Here is a 13,023-nt window from a genome sequence, read left to right as displayed (position 1 = left end):
AACTAAAGAATTAAATATTGGAGAGTAATTTTACAACCTAGCATTGGGGGAGACCTTCTAAAACCAGACCTCAAAAGCTAAAAACATAAGGTAACAAGTAAGTGGTTTTCATTACATCAACATTAAAGATTAATGTAATCTTTAATTACATTAAAGATTTCTGTTCAACTACTGTATAGCACAGGGAACTCTGCTCAAAGCTCTGTGGTGACCTAAATGGGAAGGAAATCTAAAAAAGAGGGGATATATGTATACATAAAACTGATTCACTTTGCTGTACAGCAGAAACACAACATTGTAAAGCAACTATACTACAAGAAAAATTAATAAAAATAAAATAAAACCTTCAGACAAAGAAAAAAAATTCTGTTCAACAAAACACACTGTAGACAAAGTTAACAGAAGGATGACAAGTTGGGAGAAGATATTCACAGTGTTTACAACAGACTCGGAACACGTGCAAAGGAACAAAGACAGAAAAACTGCTTTCAGAAAAAAAAGGCGGGCTTCCCTGGTGGCGCAGTGGTTGAGAGTCCGCCTGCTGATGCACGGGACACGGGTTCGTGCCCCGGTCTGGGAAGATCCCACATGCCGCGGAGCGTGAGCCATGGTCGCTGGACCTGCGCGTCCGGAGCCTGTGCTCCACAACGGGAGAGGCCACAACAGTGAGAGGCCCACGTACCGCAAAAAAAAAAAAGGCAATGAATATGATCAAGCAAGTGCTAAGTAGATGAGAAGATTCTCAAAATCACTGATAACCAAAGAACTACAAATCAAAACAATAATATAGAACTTTATTCCCATCAGACTGGCAAAGATCAGAGAGAAGGATAATGGTAATTCTTGGTGAGATGTAAGGAACAGGGGCCTTTTTGCACACTGCTGGTGAGTGTTTAGATATTGCTGCCATTCTGGGGAGTTCTCTGGCAGTACGTATCTAAATTAAGTGTGCTTGTATGTGCAGAAATCTCACCCCTCCATACGTTCCCAGAGTCTTTATTAAATAGGACCATTACTGGACATACGAGAAGGCATTTATCACAGAGTTGTTTGCGGCACTGAGAAGTAGAAGGCACCCTGGTGCCCATCATGGATAGCGGATGAGTAAAATATTGTGGCTTTACTCCAAGGAATTGTATCCACAGTTAGAAGGAACAAAAAAGATATGCACACATGGATGGACCTAGAGATTACCAAACTAAGTGAAGTGACTCGGAAAGAGAGAGACAAATACCATATGATATCAGTTGTATGTGGAATCTAAAATACGACACAAATGAACTTATCTCTGAAACAGAAACAGACTCCCAGACATAGAGAACAGACTTGTGGTTGCCAAGGGGGAGGGGAGGTGGGGGAGGGATGGATTGGGAGTTTGGGGTTGGCAGATGTAAACTATTATATATAGAATGAATAAACAACAAGGTCCTACCGTATAGCACAGGGAATTATATTCAATATCCTGTGATAAACCATAATGGAAAAGAATAAGGAAAGAAGAATAAAGGAAGAAATAAAGGAAAAGAATAAAGGAAGTTGGCCCAGAACAACTTAGTCATTTGAAGGGGACCAGAAAGGAGGTTGGTGGAGGAGACCGGTTAATCAGCTAACCAGCTGACCTCTCAAAATATTATCCCACTGCAACAGTTTCAGTCTTCTTGGTAAGCATTTTCAAACCCATAAAAACTATTATGTAGAGAATGGATAAACAACAAGGTCCTGCTGTGTAGCACAGGGAACTATATTCAATATCCTGTGATAAACCATAATGGAAAAGAATATTAAAAAGAATGCATGTGTGTGTGTATATATATATGTGTATGTATAACTGAATCACTTTGCTATACAGCAGAAATTAACACAACATCTTAAATCAACTATGATTCAGTAAAATAAATTTTAAAAATATCCAGAAAAAGAAAGTCTATTCCATCTTATCATTTTCCTATGGCTTGGGTGAGTCTGTTTTAAATGAACCTCAGTGAGGGCTGCTACATGCAGTTGTACAGTCTGTGCACTGCACAAAGATGCCCCTGGGCAAGGGAGTGAGGGGGAGCTAGAATCCATCAGGGGCTCTGCTTATAAGCTGGGCCAACCTGGAGCTGCTTTAATCACAGGTAGGAGAGCCTTTTAGTAATTTGTCTGCCAGAGAGAGTGACCTTTTGTAACTTCTACCAAGGTATTATACGTGCCAGCTGGGGCCCTGAGTCTCAGACTGATCAACATTATCAGAAATTCACGTATCAACTCAAAGGTTTCTTTGTAGCCTCTGCTTTTAGGACAGTCCTGAGGCTATTTCACTGGCCTTTCCCTCTGCCTGGAACACTCTTCCCTGATCTGGACTGGCTCCTTCCCTCCTTCATCAGGGTCCCTGTTCCAATGTCACCTCCACAAAGACGCCTTCCCTGAACATCCCCTCTAAAATCAGCCCCCTCTCCATCCTTACCTTACTCTGTCCTCTTATCCAGCTTTCTTCATTCCACTTTTCACTCCCTGAAATCCTGTATGTATTGGATTATTGTCTGTCTCCCATGGGAGTGTAAGCTCCCCCAAGCGAGGGACTCATTCTCACTCACTGGTGCCTGTCCAGTGCCAGCACAGAATAGATGCTCAGTAGATGTACGTTGGATGGATGAATGGATTGGACCTAAAGGACGAGCAGGATGTCATATTCTTTTCAGAAAAATTACGGAAAAGGAACGGCAAGTCCTTAACCTGAGCAAAAAGAAATGTGAAGTATTATTTCTCCCTTATTTCTCTCCTATTATGTTAAGATTAATTTGACTAATGAACGAGTTTCTTAAAACGCATAATGGAGTGACTCAGCTTTCTCAGAATAATCAACATTGTGTTTAGCCTCCAGAACCTGTTTAAGACATAATTGGCTTCCAAGTGATATTCAGCGTTGCTTTATTTTAAAACAGAGCCAATTCATGATGTGTTTTTCAGATGCTTTGTGTGTGACACACTGAGTTTTCACTCCCAAACAAGAATGCTTTCAGGATTATTGTCTGCATATTTGAGGTACAGAAGCCTAAGGCCTGTCTGCCTGCTGCCCACAGGCCAGCCCCCATCTTGGGCAGATGGCAGGTCAACTCTGCAATTACCCACAAAGATCCCTGTAGCCAACTACCCTCACCTCAAGAACAGGAGGGGCCACTTTTAATCAACTGAAGGATGATTCTGTGGGTTTGCTGTTTGGTCCATCCTTTACTGCTGTGACCCTCCATCCCTGGCTTCACACTGAAGCATTAAAAATCCAGATTCCAGGGCTTCCCTGGTGGCGCAGTGGTTGAGAGTCCGCCTGCCGATGCAGGGGACGCGGGTTCGTGCCCTGGTCCGGGAGGATCCCACATGCCGCGGAGCGGCTGGGCCCGTGAGCCATGGCCGCTGAGTCTGTGCATCCGGAGCCTGTGCTCCGCAACAGGAGAGGCCACAACAGTGAGAGGCCCGCTACTGCAAAAAAAAAAAACAAAAAAAACTCCAGATTCCAGGTCCTGCCTGTTAAGATCCTGATGTAATTCATCTGGGTTGTGGCCCAGGAAATTGGATAAAATTGGGAAGATCCCCAGGTGATTCCAAGCTGCAGCCTTTTAAAAGGACCCTGGTAGGACTTAGGCAAACAGCATGAAATCTCGCTCTGCCAGCACTCTGCCTCCGTAAATGCCCTAAGCTGCTCATTTGTCCATTTTGCTTTGCTGGTCCCTTAGTTTTCCCTTCTTGGGCCCTGGCCCTGGCCCCATTCTCTCCCTAATCTCTCCAATGAAGGAACCCATGAGGATACTCTTTCCAGCTTTGACCTCACCCCTCCCTGGGAGGATTCCTACATGCCCTCTAGCAATGCACCCCTCTCCTGTCTGGGTGTCTCATCTCCACCTATCCCCACCCCTTGAGATCTACAGGCAAGCCCACCCCACGCCCATCGTTCCCCACATCGGCCACAGCTCTCCCACCCATGCCCAACCAGTTGGCCTCTATGTTATTGCACATACTGCTCCCCCTGCAAAGAATGTCCTTTCCTGCCCCTTTACCTTGCTTTCTCCTACTTGTCCCTTAAGCCCTGGTTCACCTATTACCTCTGTCAGGAACCCTTCCCCAACATGTACACAGAAAAGGCCAGTTGGGCCTTCCTCCAGGCTCCATGTCTGCTGCTGAGACCACCTGGCCCTGCCTGTGTTGGGCCCTGAGTGTCTTACCAGCAGATGGACAGTGTCTAACTCACCTCGGTGGCCGCTGTACCCTCATGGGCCTTAACCTGATGCAGCATCAGACAACGTGGTGAGTAAACCAACAAACAAATGGGACGTCAGAGAAAACTAGGACATTTGCCTTGGTTTTCAGGTGCATCTCTGTTTGGGCTACAAGCAGTCACTTAACATTCCTATTTTTAACTTTCCAAAGTAAGAATGATCAGAATGCAGATGTTGCATGACGATGTTTGAAGTACAAGAAGCAAATGTGTGAAAAATGGCCTGAATCCAGCCCACAGATGTTTTTGGATTGTCTTACCTTGTACTTAAAATAACTTAGCAACATTCAAAAATTAGGAAACTCTACATCTTTTGTGGATTTCTGGTTTTTCTTGAAACAAATCAGTAGATGTGGCCCCTCGGAGCTCATACTACCATGGCAACAATGTGCTGGGCTGGGAGGACTCTGCACTCTCCAGCAGATACGCCCCGACCACTCGGCCCAGCTCCATGCTCTCTTCTGTTCTCATCACCAAGACCAAGACCAAGACCCTCAGGCCCTTTGAGCTCCAATCCCTGGTCTCCTTTAACCTTGCACATGGCGATGAGCATGTACTCCACCATGCACTGTGGTGTTAAGAGCATTTAACCTGGAATCAGGCAAACCTTCAGTCATAGAAGCTGCGTGGCGTTTAGGTACATTACTTCACAGCTCTGAGCATCCTTCTTTGCCTTCCAGAGCTCACAGACAAGAAGAGGAGACAGACCATGATCATAGAAATTTATGTGATGAAATAAGTCCTCCTACAACATTAATACCAAACATTTATACCAAAGTGTGTACCCAGTGGAGAGTACAATAAAGTGCCTGACAAACTGAAGGACAGCTCCCTAGAGGAGGTGTCTTTCATCTGGGTTTTGAGGGATGTGTAACAGTTTGTCCAGGAATCAAGACTCTCTGGGGAAAGGCATTCCAGACGAAAGCTGTACAAAGGCCAAGAGGAAGAAAACAACCTGATACATTCTAGAAACAGTGAGTTGGTCGATGTGCCTGTAACAGGGTGTAAGGCAAAAGATGTAACGGATTGGAAGTTAAGGTCAGTATCAAAAAGCTGTGAATACCATACCAGGGAGGTTGGACTTTATCAGGAGGCAAGAACCAACTTTCACATGGGGAGTGACGTGAGCTTCAGATCTTGGTAACATCACTCTGGAGGCAGAAATTCGGTGAAGACACATGCCCCAAACATGTGAACTAAATGCAAAAAAAGAACTGCTCTTTTATCCATAAAAAGATTGTACATGACTGTTTATATCACAGCTGCTTTATTCATAATAACCAAAAACTGGAAACACTGTAAATGCCCATCAATTGGGAAATGGACACAAAAATTGTGGTCTATTCATATGAAGTGGAATTCTACACATTAGGAAAAAACAAGCTACAGCTACATCCAACAACATGGATACATCTCAGAAACATGCTGAGTGAAAGAAACCAGACACACATGCAAAAAAGCACATACTATATGATGCCATTTAGCTCAAGTTCCAGAACAGACAAAGCTAATTAGAAATAGTGCTAGACATCTACAGAAAAGTTTTGATGTGGCGCTGGCACGTGACCGCGGCTCAGCCAATCAGACGCGCCTGCCCAGGCGGTGGAGCATCCGTTCCAGCAGCGGCTGTAGTAAGCAGTTCCAGGAGCATGAGTAACTCTTGTGTAAGCTGCAGGGTCCGACATCCGGGGTGGAGGCCGTAGGATCCTCACCACAGTGGTGCTGTGGCGTGATTTGAGCGGGGAGGGTAACTGCGGCAAGCATTGTTCAAGGAGCTGAGAATACAGTGGCAGATAAGGCAGACAGGACCCCTGCCCTTACGGTGGGACATTCTAGTGCAAGAGACAGAGAAGAAACAAGTCAACAAATGAGTCAACAAGGTGATTTTGGATAGTAATAGTGCAGTAAAAGAAATAAAAGAGGGATGAGCTCCAGGGGAAGTGGGAGGGGCTACTCCTACTCAGGTGGTCAAGGAAGGCTTCTCTGAGGAGGTGATATTTGACCTGAAAGCATTCCAGGCAGCTGGACCAGCATATACAAAGCACCTGAGGTAGGAATAAGTTGGCCTGTTCAGAAGTCAGGAAGTTTAATGATATTAACATGAAACCACAGAAATAGTACAGGACGGATCATGAGGGTCCATAGGCCATGATGGAAAGTTCAAATTTAACTGTAAATAAAACTGGTAGCCATTGAGGATTTTAAAGCGGGACAAGAATTGATCTGATTCACATTTTCAAAAGATCAGGGGATGAATTGTTAGAGGCAAGAGTGAATGGAGATATAAAATCAGGGGAAGGGTAATATGATGGTTACTTTTATGTGTTAGCTAGGCTAGTCTAGAAACCCAGTTATTCAATTAAGCACTAATCTAGGTGCTGCTGTGAAGGCATTTTGTAGATATGGTTAACATCTGTAATCAGTTGACTTTGTATAAAGAACATTGTCCTCCATAATGTGGGTGGGCCTCACCTAAGCAGTTGAAGGCCTTAAGAGCAAAAATTGATTTGCCCAGAGAAGTTCAGCCTTTCAACACATCAATAGGAGCTTTCAGCCTGCTGGTCTGTCCTATAAATTTCAGGCTTGCCAGCTCCCACAATCATGTGAAAAAATTCCTTAGGAAAAATAGATAGATAGATAGATAGATAGCTATAAAGATAGAGATGTATCCTATTGGTTCTGTTCTCTCAGTGAACCCTGACTAATACAAGTAGTTAACCTCTCAGTGTTTCTCTGAGGACTAGAAAAGATGTTTGTGAAAGTGTCTACTATGTGCCCAACTCACAGTGGGCACTCAATGACTGTTATTCCCCTATGTTCCTTCTCCTATAAGGCTCAGGAAGAACAGAAGTTTGATTAGGTCAGAAAAGAAAAGAAAATCCTAGAAGGAAACATACTAAAAATCTCCCAGGGAGAGAGCTGAGGAACAGCATGGAGTGTGTACATGAAGTTTTCCACACCTCTCAAATTCATGATTATGCATTTCCTTTATCATCACAAATAAATTTGCTAATTGAATCTGTAACTTAAGGTTTTCATTTAAATATTAATTTAAAAGAAACATATTAAGTCTCACTGAATTCCCTGTTCTACCATGAGGAAACTCTCACCTTGTGATATATTCTGCAAGATCTTTGCTCAGCTCACGGAACTTTTGCTATGCTCAGAAATGTCCCCCTATCTTTGCTGACTTAAGCGTTGTTTCGTTTTTGCCATGCCCTGAACAGTTCAAAGTCCATATTAAAATGCCAGAGTTTTGCAACCTTTGTCAATGCTAGACTAGCAAGAATTCCCAAGCCCTCAGTTTCCTTATCAACAAAGGTGAAAAATACTGCTTTAGCTTCCTTGGAAGCTCTTTCTGAAAGACGTTTATTTAAAACAATGGTAGGAACACATGTGGACACCTGCTTTTTATTCTTTAAACCTTAGCTCATTTCTTCTTCCTTCATCTTCCTTCTTTTCCTTGATTTTTCAAATTTGATTTCATTCAGCTCAAATGTCACCACTTCTGTGAAGCCCCCAGTCAGTTAGAGAAAGAACTCCAACTCAAAAGAGCTTATGATTTAAAAATGAAGCCCCAGTCAGTTAGAGACAGAACCCCAACTCAACAGAGCTTATGATTTAAAAAAACAAAAACAAAAACAAAAACTGTATGTGGGTGGATTTATTGGCTCTTATAACTGGAAGCCTAGGAGGTAGACCTAGCTTCAGGATTGGCTGAGCCCAGGGCCTGCAGTTATGTCATCTGAACTCTCTCTCTTGCCTTCTTTCAGCTTACTTTCAATTCTGCAAACAGGCAAAAAGAGCAGCCCTGGCAGCCCCTGATCCACATTCTCCCAGCTTAGCAACCCCTATAGGGTCAGAGGAGGGGAATGACTTCTCTTTTTCCCGGTGTCTACATATAAATTCAGAGCGGGATTCTGTTTGGCCAAGCTTGGGTCACATACCCATGGCAGTGGCAGGCGTGAGAAGATAAAAGTCCCATGACTGACAATCTGACCAGGATCAAATGAAGTGAGAGAGAGGAGATCCCCAAAAGAAACTGGGAAGCTGGGAAGGCAAAATACACACAAGAAAGAAAAAGAAAGCCCCCAAGTCTCCACTTGTCTATATATCACATCTATTTATAATGTCACTTTGCAGCTCATCCCATCAAGAGATAAAGAATCTGGGCTGGTCTTGTGACTTGGTTTGACCAATAGGCTAAAGCAGAAGTGAAGGCAGCCTTGAGGATTCTCTCTCCGTAACTTTGCTGGAAAAATGAGACCTGGAACAGAGCCAAGTCAGTCCACCTGTCCTAGCTGGAGACTCAGACAGTGAGAAAACCCTGCCAAGACCCACAAAGCCACCAACTGAGGAGGCCTTGCAGAGCCCAGCTCTGATCAGCAGAACCGCCAGCCAACCCATAGATGCAGAAACAAAAATAACCTTTTTTTTTTTTTTGTATACTCCTGAGGTTTTTTGTGGTTCTGCTATAGCATCACCGTGGCAACAGATAACGGATACACTTTGTATCTACCAGACCTCTCTCACATCACCATTCTGCGGGCAGAGTGGGGCATCCCTCCTGTGCTTACGCACTTACATCACCCAAAGTATGTTGTTGCAATGTTTATACTGAGTTGTAATCATCTATTGTAACTACTTGTTTACATATATATATATCTCCTTGACACTAAGCTCTTTGAGGGAGGAATTTTTTTAAATCTTTTTGAGCCCAACACTTGGCACAGAGTGTAGTAAAGAACAGAAACCGGTTAAACGTTCCTAGGAATTCTGAGAATGAGGAGTCCCACCAAAAAACTATCTGTAGGGCTTCCCTTGTGGCGCAGTGATTGAGAGTCCGCCTGCCGATGCAGGGGACACGGGTTTGTGCCCCGGTCCGGGAAGATCCCACATGCCGCGGAGCGGCTGGGCCCGTGAGCCGTGGCCGCTGAGCCTGCGGTTCCGGAGCCTGTGCTCCGCAACGGGAGAGGCCACAACAGTGAGAGGCCCACGTACCGCAAAAAAAAAAAAAAAAAAAAAAAAAAAAAAACTATCTGTGAAACCTACGCTGAGTGCCCAAATCCCTAGCCAGGTTGATTTTTTTTTTAGGTATCAGGGTCATTTGTTTTTCTGTCTCCGTGAATTGCATGCTTCTTGTTTTTTATTTGTTTATCTATTGGATTGTTTCTCTTTTTTCTTATTAATTTGAAACCTTTTTAATATTTTCTCCATATGTATTCTTTGCCAGATCATGTATTGAAAATATTTCCTGCCAGTCTGTGAACTCTTTCCCTTTTATTATGCTGTCATTGGTGAGCATGACTTTTTTAGTTTTAATGAGGTTTAACTTTTCAATCTTTCCTTTATATTCCATCCATTTTGTGTTTATTTAAGAATGCATCCTTATCCCCAGTCATAAAGATACCCTCCTATATTGTCTGCTAAAAAGTTGGGAGTTTTGTTTTTCATATTTGGGTCTTTAATGTGCCTGAAGTTCAGTTTTATATATGGTTTAAGGTAGGGGTTCAATTGCCCCAGCGTCATTTAATGAATATCTAACCTTCCCGTTCACTTAGGATGCAGCTAATAGAAGGTTTCTGTATGTGCAGGGTGTGTGTCTGGTACCTCTTATTTGCCTGCACTATTTGTTGATCCCTGCACAAACACACAACCTCTCTGTGTTCACAGGATGAGTCACTCCACCCTGCTCTTTTTCTTCAAAATAGTTTTGGCTATTTCTGGCTCTTTATTTTTCATATACATTTTACAGTCACCCTGTCAAGTTATACACCAAACTCTTATACCCACTAGAGTTGACAGAATTTTGTTTGGTATTGCATTATATTTTTAGGTTAATTTGGGGAGAATTTACGATTTTAAAAATCGAATCTTCCTATCCATGAACATGATTTAATTTCACTACTTATTAAATTTCACCTGTCTCCAAGATATACCCGGAATCCAATAATTCTCACCGCCTCTCCTGTTACCAACCTGGTCCAAGCCACCGTCATTTCTCCCCTGGTTAGCCCCGGGTAGCCTCCCTACTGGCTCCTCTGCCTCCACGTCATCTCCTCTACAGCCTATTCACACAGCAGCCAGGATGATGGTTCTTGTTTAGACATAAATCAGGTCATGGCCCTTGTACCACCTAAAATCGCCTTGTAGCCCCAGTGGTGCCAAATTCCACACTTTGGGAAACAATGGTTTGAATGAATGAATGAGAGGATGCTGACTATGTAAGACCCTGGGAACTGAGAAATGATCAAGTAAGGGGTCGGTCTCGGGGAAACCAAAATGGGAAACATGGCACGGAGCCCGCACCGCGGTGAGGGTGAACTTCGGAGTTCATGATGGAGCCAGAAGCAAAAGCGCGGGCACAGAGGATTGCGCCTGGACCAGGCGGAGGCTGCTTCCAGAGCGCAGCGACTGCGATGGCGCGTCCGGGGCCTCCCGCGCGCGGCCGCCGCCCAGCCCAGCCGGGCCTCTGGGCTCCGCACGGGGACGCGCTCTGAGGGCGCGCTCCGGACGGCGGCGGCGCGCAGGGCCGCCGTGGCGGGAGAAGCGCTTCCGGTGGTGGCGAAGGCGGCGCTGAGCGGGTCCCCAGAGCGGCGCGGGTTGTGGCCGGGGGGGAGCGGTGAGTCGTGGGCCGCGGACCCGGGTGCTGTGGGTTGGAAACGCGCAGGGAGCCTGACGGAGGGGCGCGGGCTGGAGCGGGGGCGCGCTCCCGCGGGCCGGCTGCCAGGAGACACCGGGGCTGGGAGGTCAGAAGCCCCCTCGCCATGCCCGGGACTCCCCGTGCCAGGGGGTCCCTACACCTTGGAGACCCCTGCCATCCCAATGCCTGAGCTCCCCGTCTCTAGCAGCCTGACCTCCTCCGAGCTCCCCCTGAGCCCCCGCGGTGGAGTGGCTCTCCCGGCATGGGAGGGGGCTCACCCATCCACGCCCGCACGCGCCCTGCCACGCTGTCCCCGCGGCCGCGTGACGAAACTCGCCGCGGGGAGGACACCCAAGATGGCTGCCGCGGGGACAGGCCACGGCGGGGACTGGCGCGAGCGATTGCTCGGTGGTTCGGTGGCACCGACCCCCACGCCCCTCAAGCTCCTAGCTCCTGGCTTCTCCTCCTGGCGCAGAGGGGGGGGCTCGGAGATCAGAGACCACCTGGCCCCTGCCCTAGAACTCGCAATCTAGTAGGGAAGAGAAAAGCAGGTAATGGGAACAGGAGTGATCCTGCCCGGAGCTTGCATTTCCGTGCTGACCGCCTGAGCTTTCCCACTTGTCACGAGCCTCTAACCTTCTCAGAATGACAATAGACACAATGCCTACTAAGAGTTTGCAGGTGATTCAGGTCCATCTACTTTTACATTCCTCCAGCCGCATGAGGTACTTGGCCTTGCCTTCCTAATCCAGATGGGGAAGGAAACGGGGGCTCAGAGAGGTTGTGTAACCTGCCTAAAGTCACACAGTTGGTCATCTGTAGTCTCAGCTTACATGTTACTTCCTCAGAGATGCTCTCCCTTGGCTGTGTTGTTTGAAATTGCCCCTTCATGCACACATCCTCTGTTAGATTACCCCTGTGATTTTTTCCTTAAGAGAATTTGTCACCAGTTGAAATTAACTGTTTACTTGCTTGTTTGATTCTCTGCTTGTGATCAGGGCCTCTGTTTGTCTTGCTCATCTGTCTGTTCCCTGCACCAGGGAGACCCTCACTGAATATTTGTTGAGTGCCTGAATGAGAAAGCTCAGTATGAGTGACTTTAGAGCTCGGGCACTTAACCACTCCATGGGCAACTGCCTTCTGAAGCCCCATGGCATTTTGCTTTTACTTTTCTCAGTCATAATCTCTCTTCTGCCTCATCTTCTAGATTTTTACTTGCGTGTCTCCAGCTTTTCTCTTCCTTTGCCCATCCGCAGTTTGCTGAGCTGCTTCCATGTTCCAGGCACTGTAATAGGTGCAAGGCGGGTATACAGGTAAATAAGGAGACTTTGCAGCTCTTGTGGTGCTGAACTTGCCATGTAAGAGCTGTAAGCTGAGAGGGAAATCTGGGAGGATGAGTGGAGGCTCCACCAGGAGGTTCTGGGACCTCAAGCAGCTCCTTTCTCGCCTCAGGACTGCAGTTGTCTAGTTTGCAAAAAATGATGGTGTTTGGAGAGGAGGATATATCGGTTTCTATCCAGCTCTAACATATGATTGCTTTAAGTATGTATTCAAGGCTTTGCTTGAGCAGGCAAGCATTTAAGTCCCATGGGCTTTCAGGAAAGGGGTATCTGTGCTTGCAGTTGTCAGAGAAGAAGCTGTATAGCAAGGGGTAGATGTAATTCAGGATCAGGAAAATATTTAGAATGCTTTTAATATTCTGTAAAAGTTTTATGAAATCCCATGTGGATGAGTATAGAAAGATGTTGTCAGAGGGAGGGGACCCCTTCCCCCTCCTCACTTCCTGCAGAGGAAGCTGAGAAGACAACCAGAGCAGCAGTGACCCTTAGAGCAGATCCATCATAAAACTTCTTTGCTCTCTGATGCATTAGAATGAAATATGGCATCTACATCCTACTCAGCAAGCCGTGGTTAGATGCATTCGGTTGGAGTATAATTGTGAATAGAACCAACCTTTTGTTTGAGGTTAAAGGTAAGAAATCAGCACTAAGTCATTTTTTTAAAAGGCTGACTCTTACCTAGACAGTGAAAAATTATTGTCAGAATACATATCAAACCTATACTTAATTATACAAAGTTCAAAGTTATTAAGTTTTTAGTTAACTGCTATTACTTTGTGAAATATTTTCAT

The 13,023-nt window shown here is 45.5% G+C and overlaps 1 protein-coding gene across 3 annotated transcripts in view; it reads left to right on the top strand.

The window, feature by feature from the left end:
• Positions 1 to 10,772: 10,772 nt before the first annotated feature.
• The window catches only part of SFXN1 (sideroflexin 1), a 47,414-nt gene continuing 45,163 nt past the window's right edge, over positions 10,773 to 13,023 (top strand). For 2 of the 3 annotated variants that reach the window (XM_060008363.1, XM_069540571.1), the window contains exon 1: positions 10,777 to 10,871. The gene's annotated coding sequence lies outside the window, so the exon portion shown is untranslated. Of the gene's footprint in view, positions 10,872 to 13,023 lie in introns of all 3 variants that reach the window. The other variant, XM_060008365.1, reaches the window with a different exon arrangement.

This window comes from Delphinus delphis, chromosome 3, assembly GCF_949987515.2.
Source record: "Delphinus delphis chromosome 3, mDelDel1.2, whole genome shotgun sequence".
NCBI classification, from domain to species: Eukaryota; Metazoa; Chordata; class Mammalia; order Artiodactyla; family Delphinidae; genus Delphinus; species Delphinus delphis.
The sequence above is the reverse complement of the archived record's forward strand: the minus strand, read 5'-3'. Positions and strand labels throughout refer to the sequence as shown.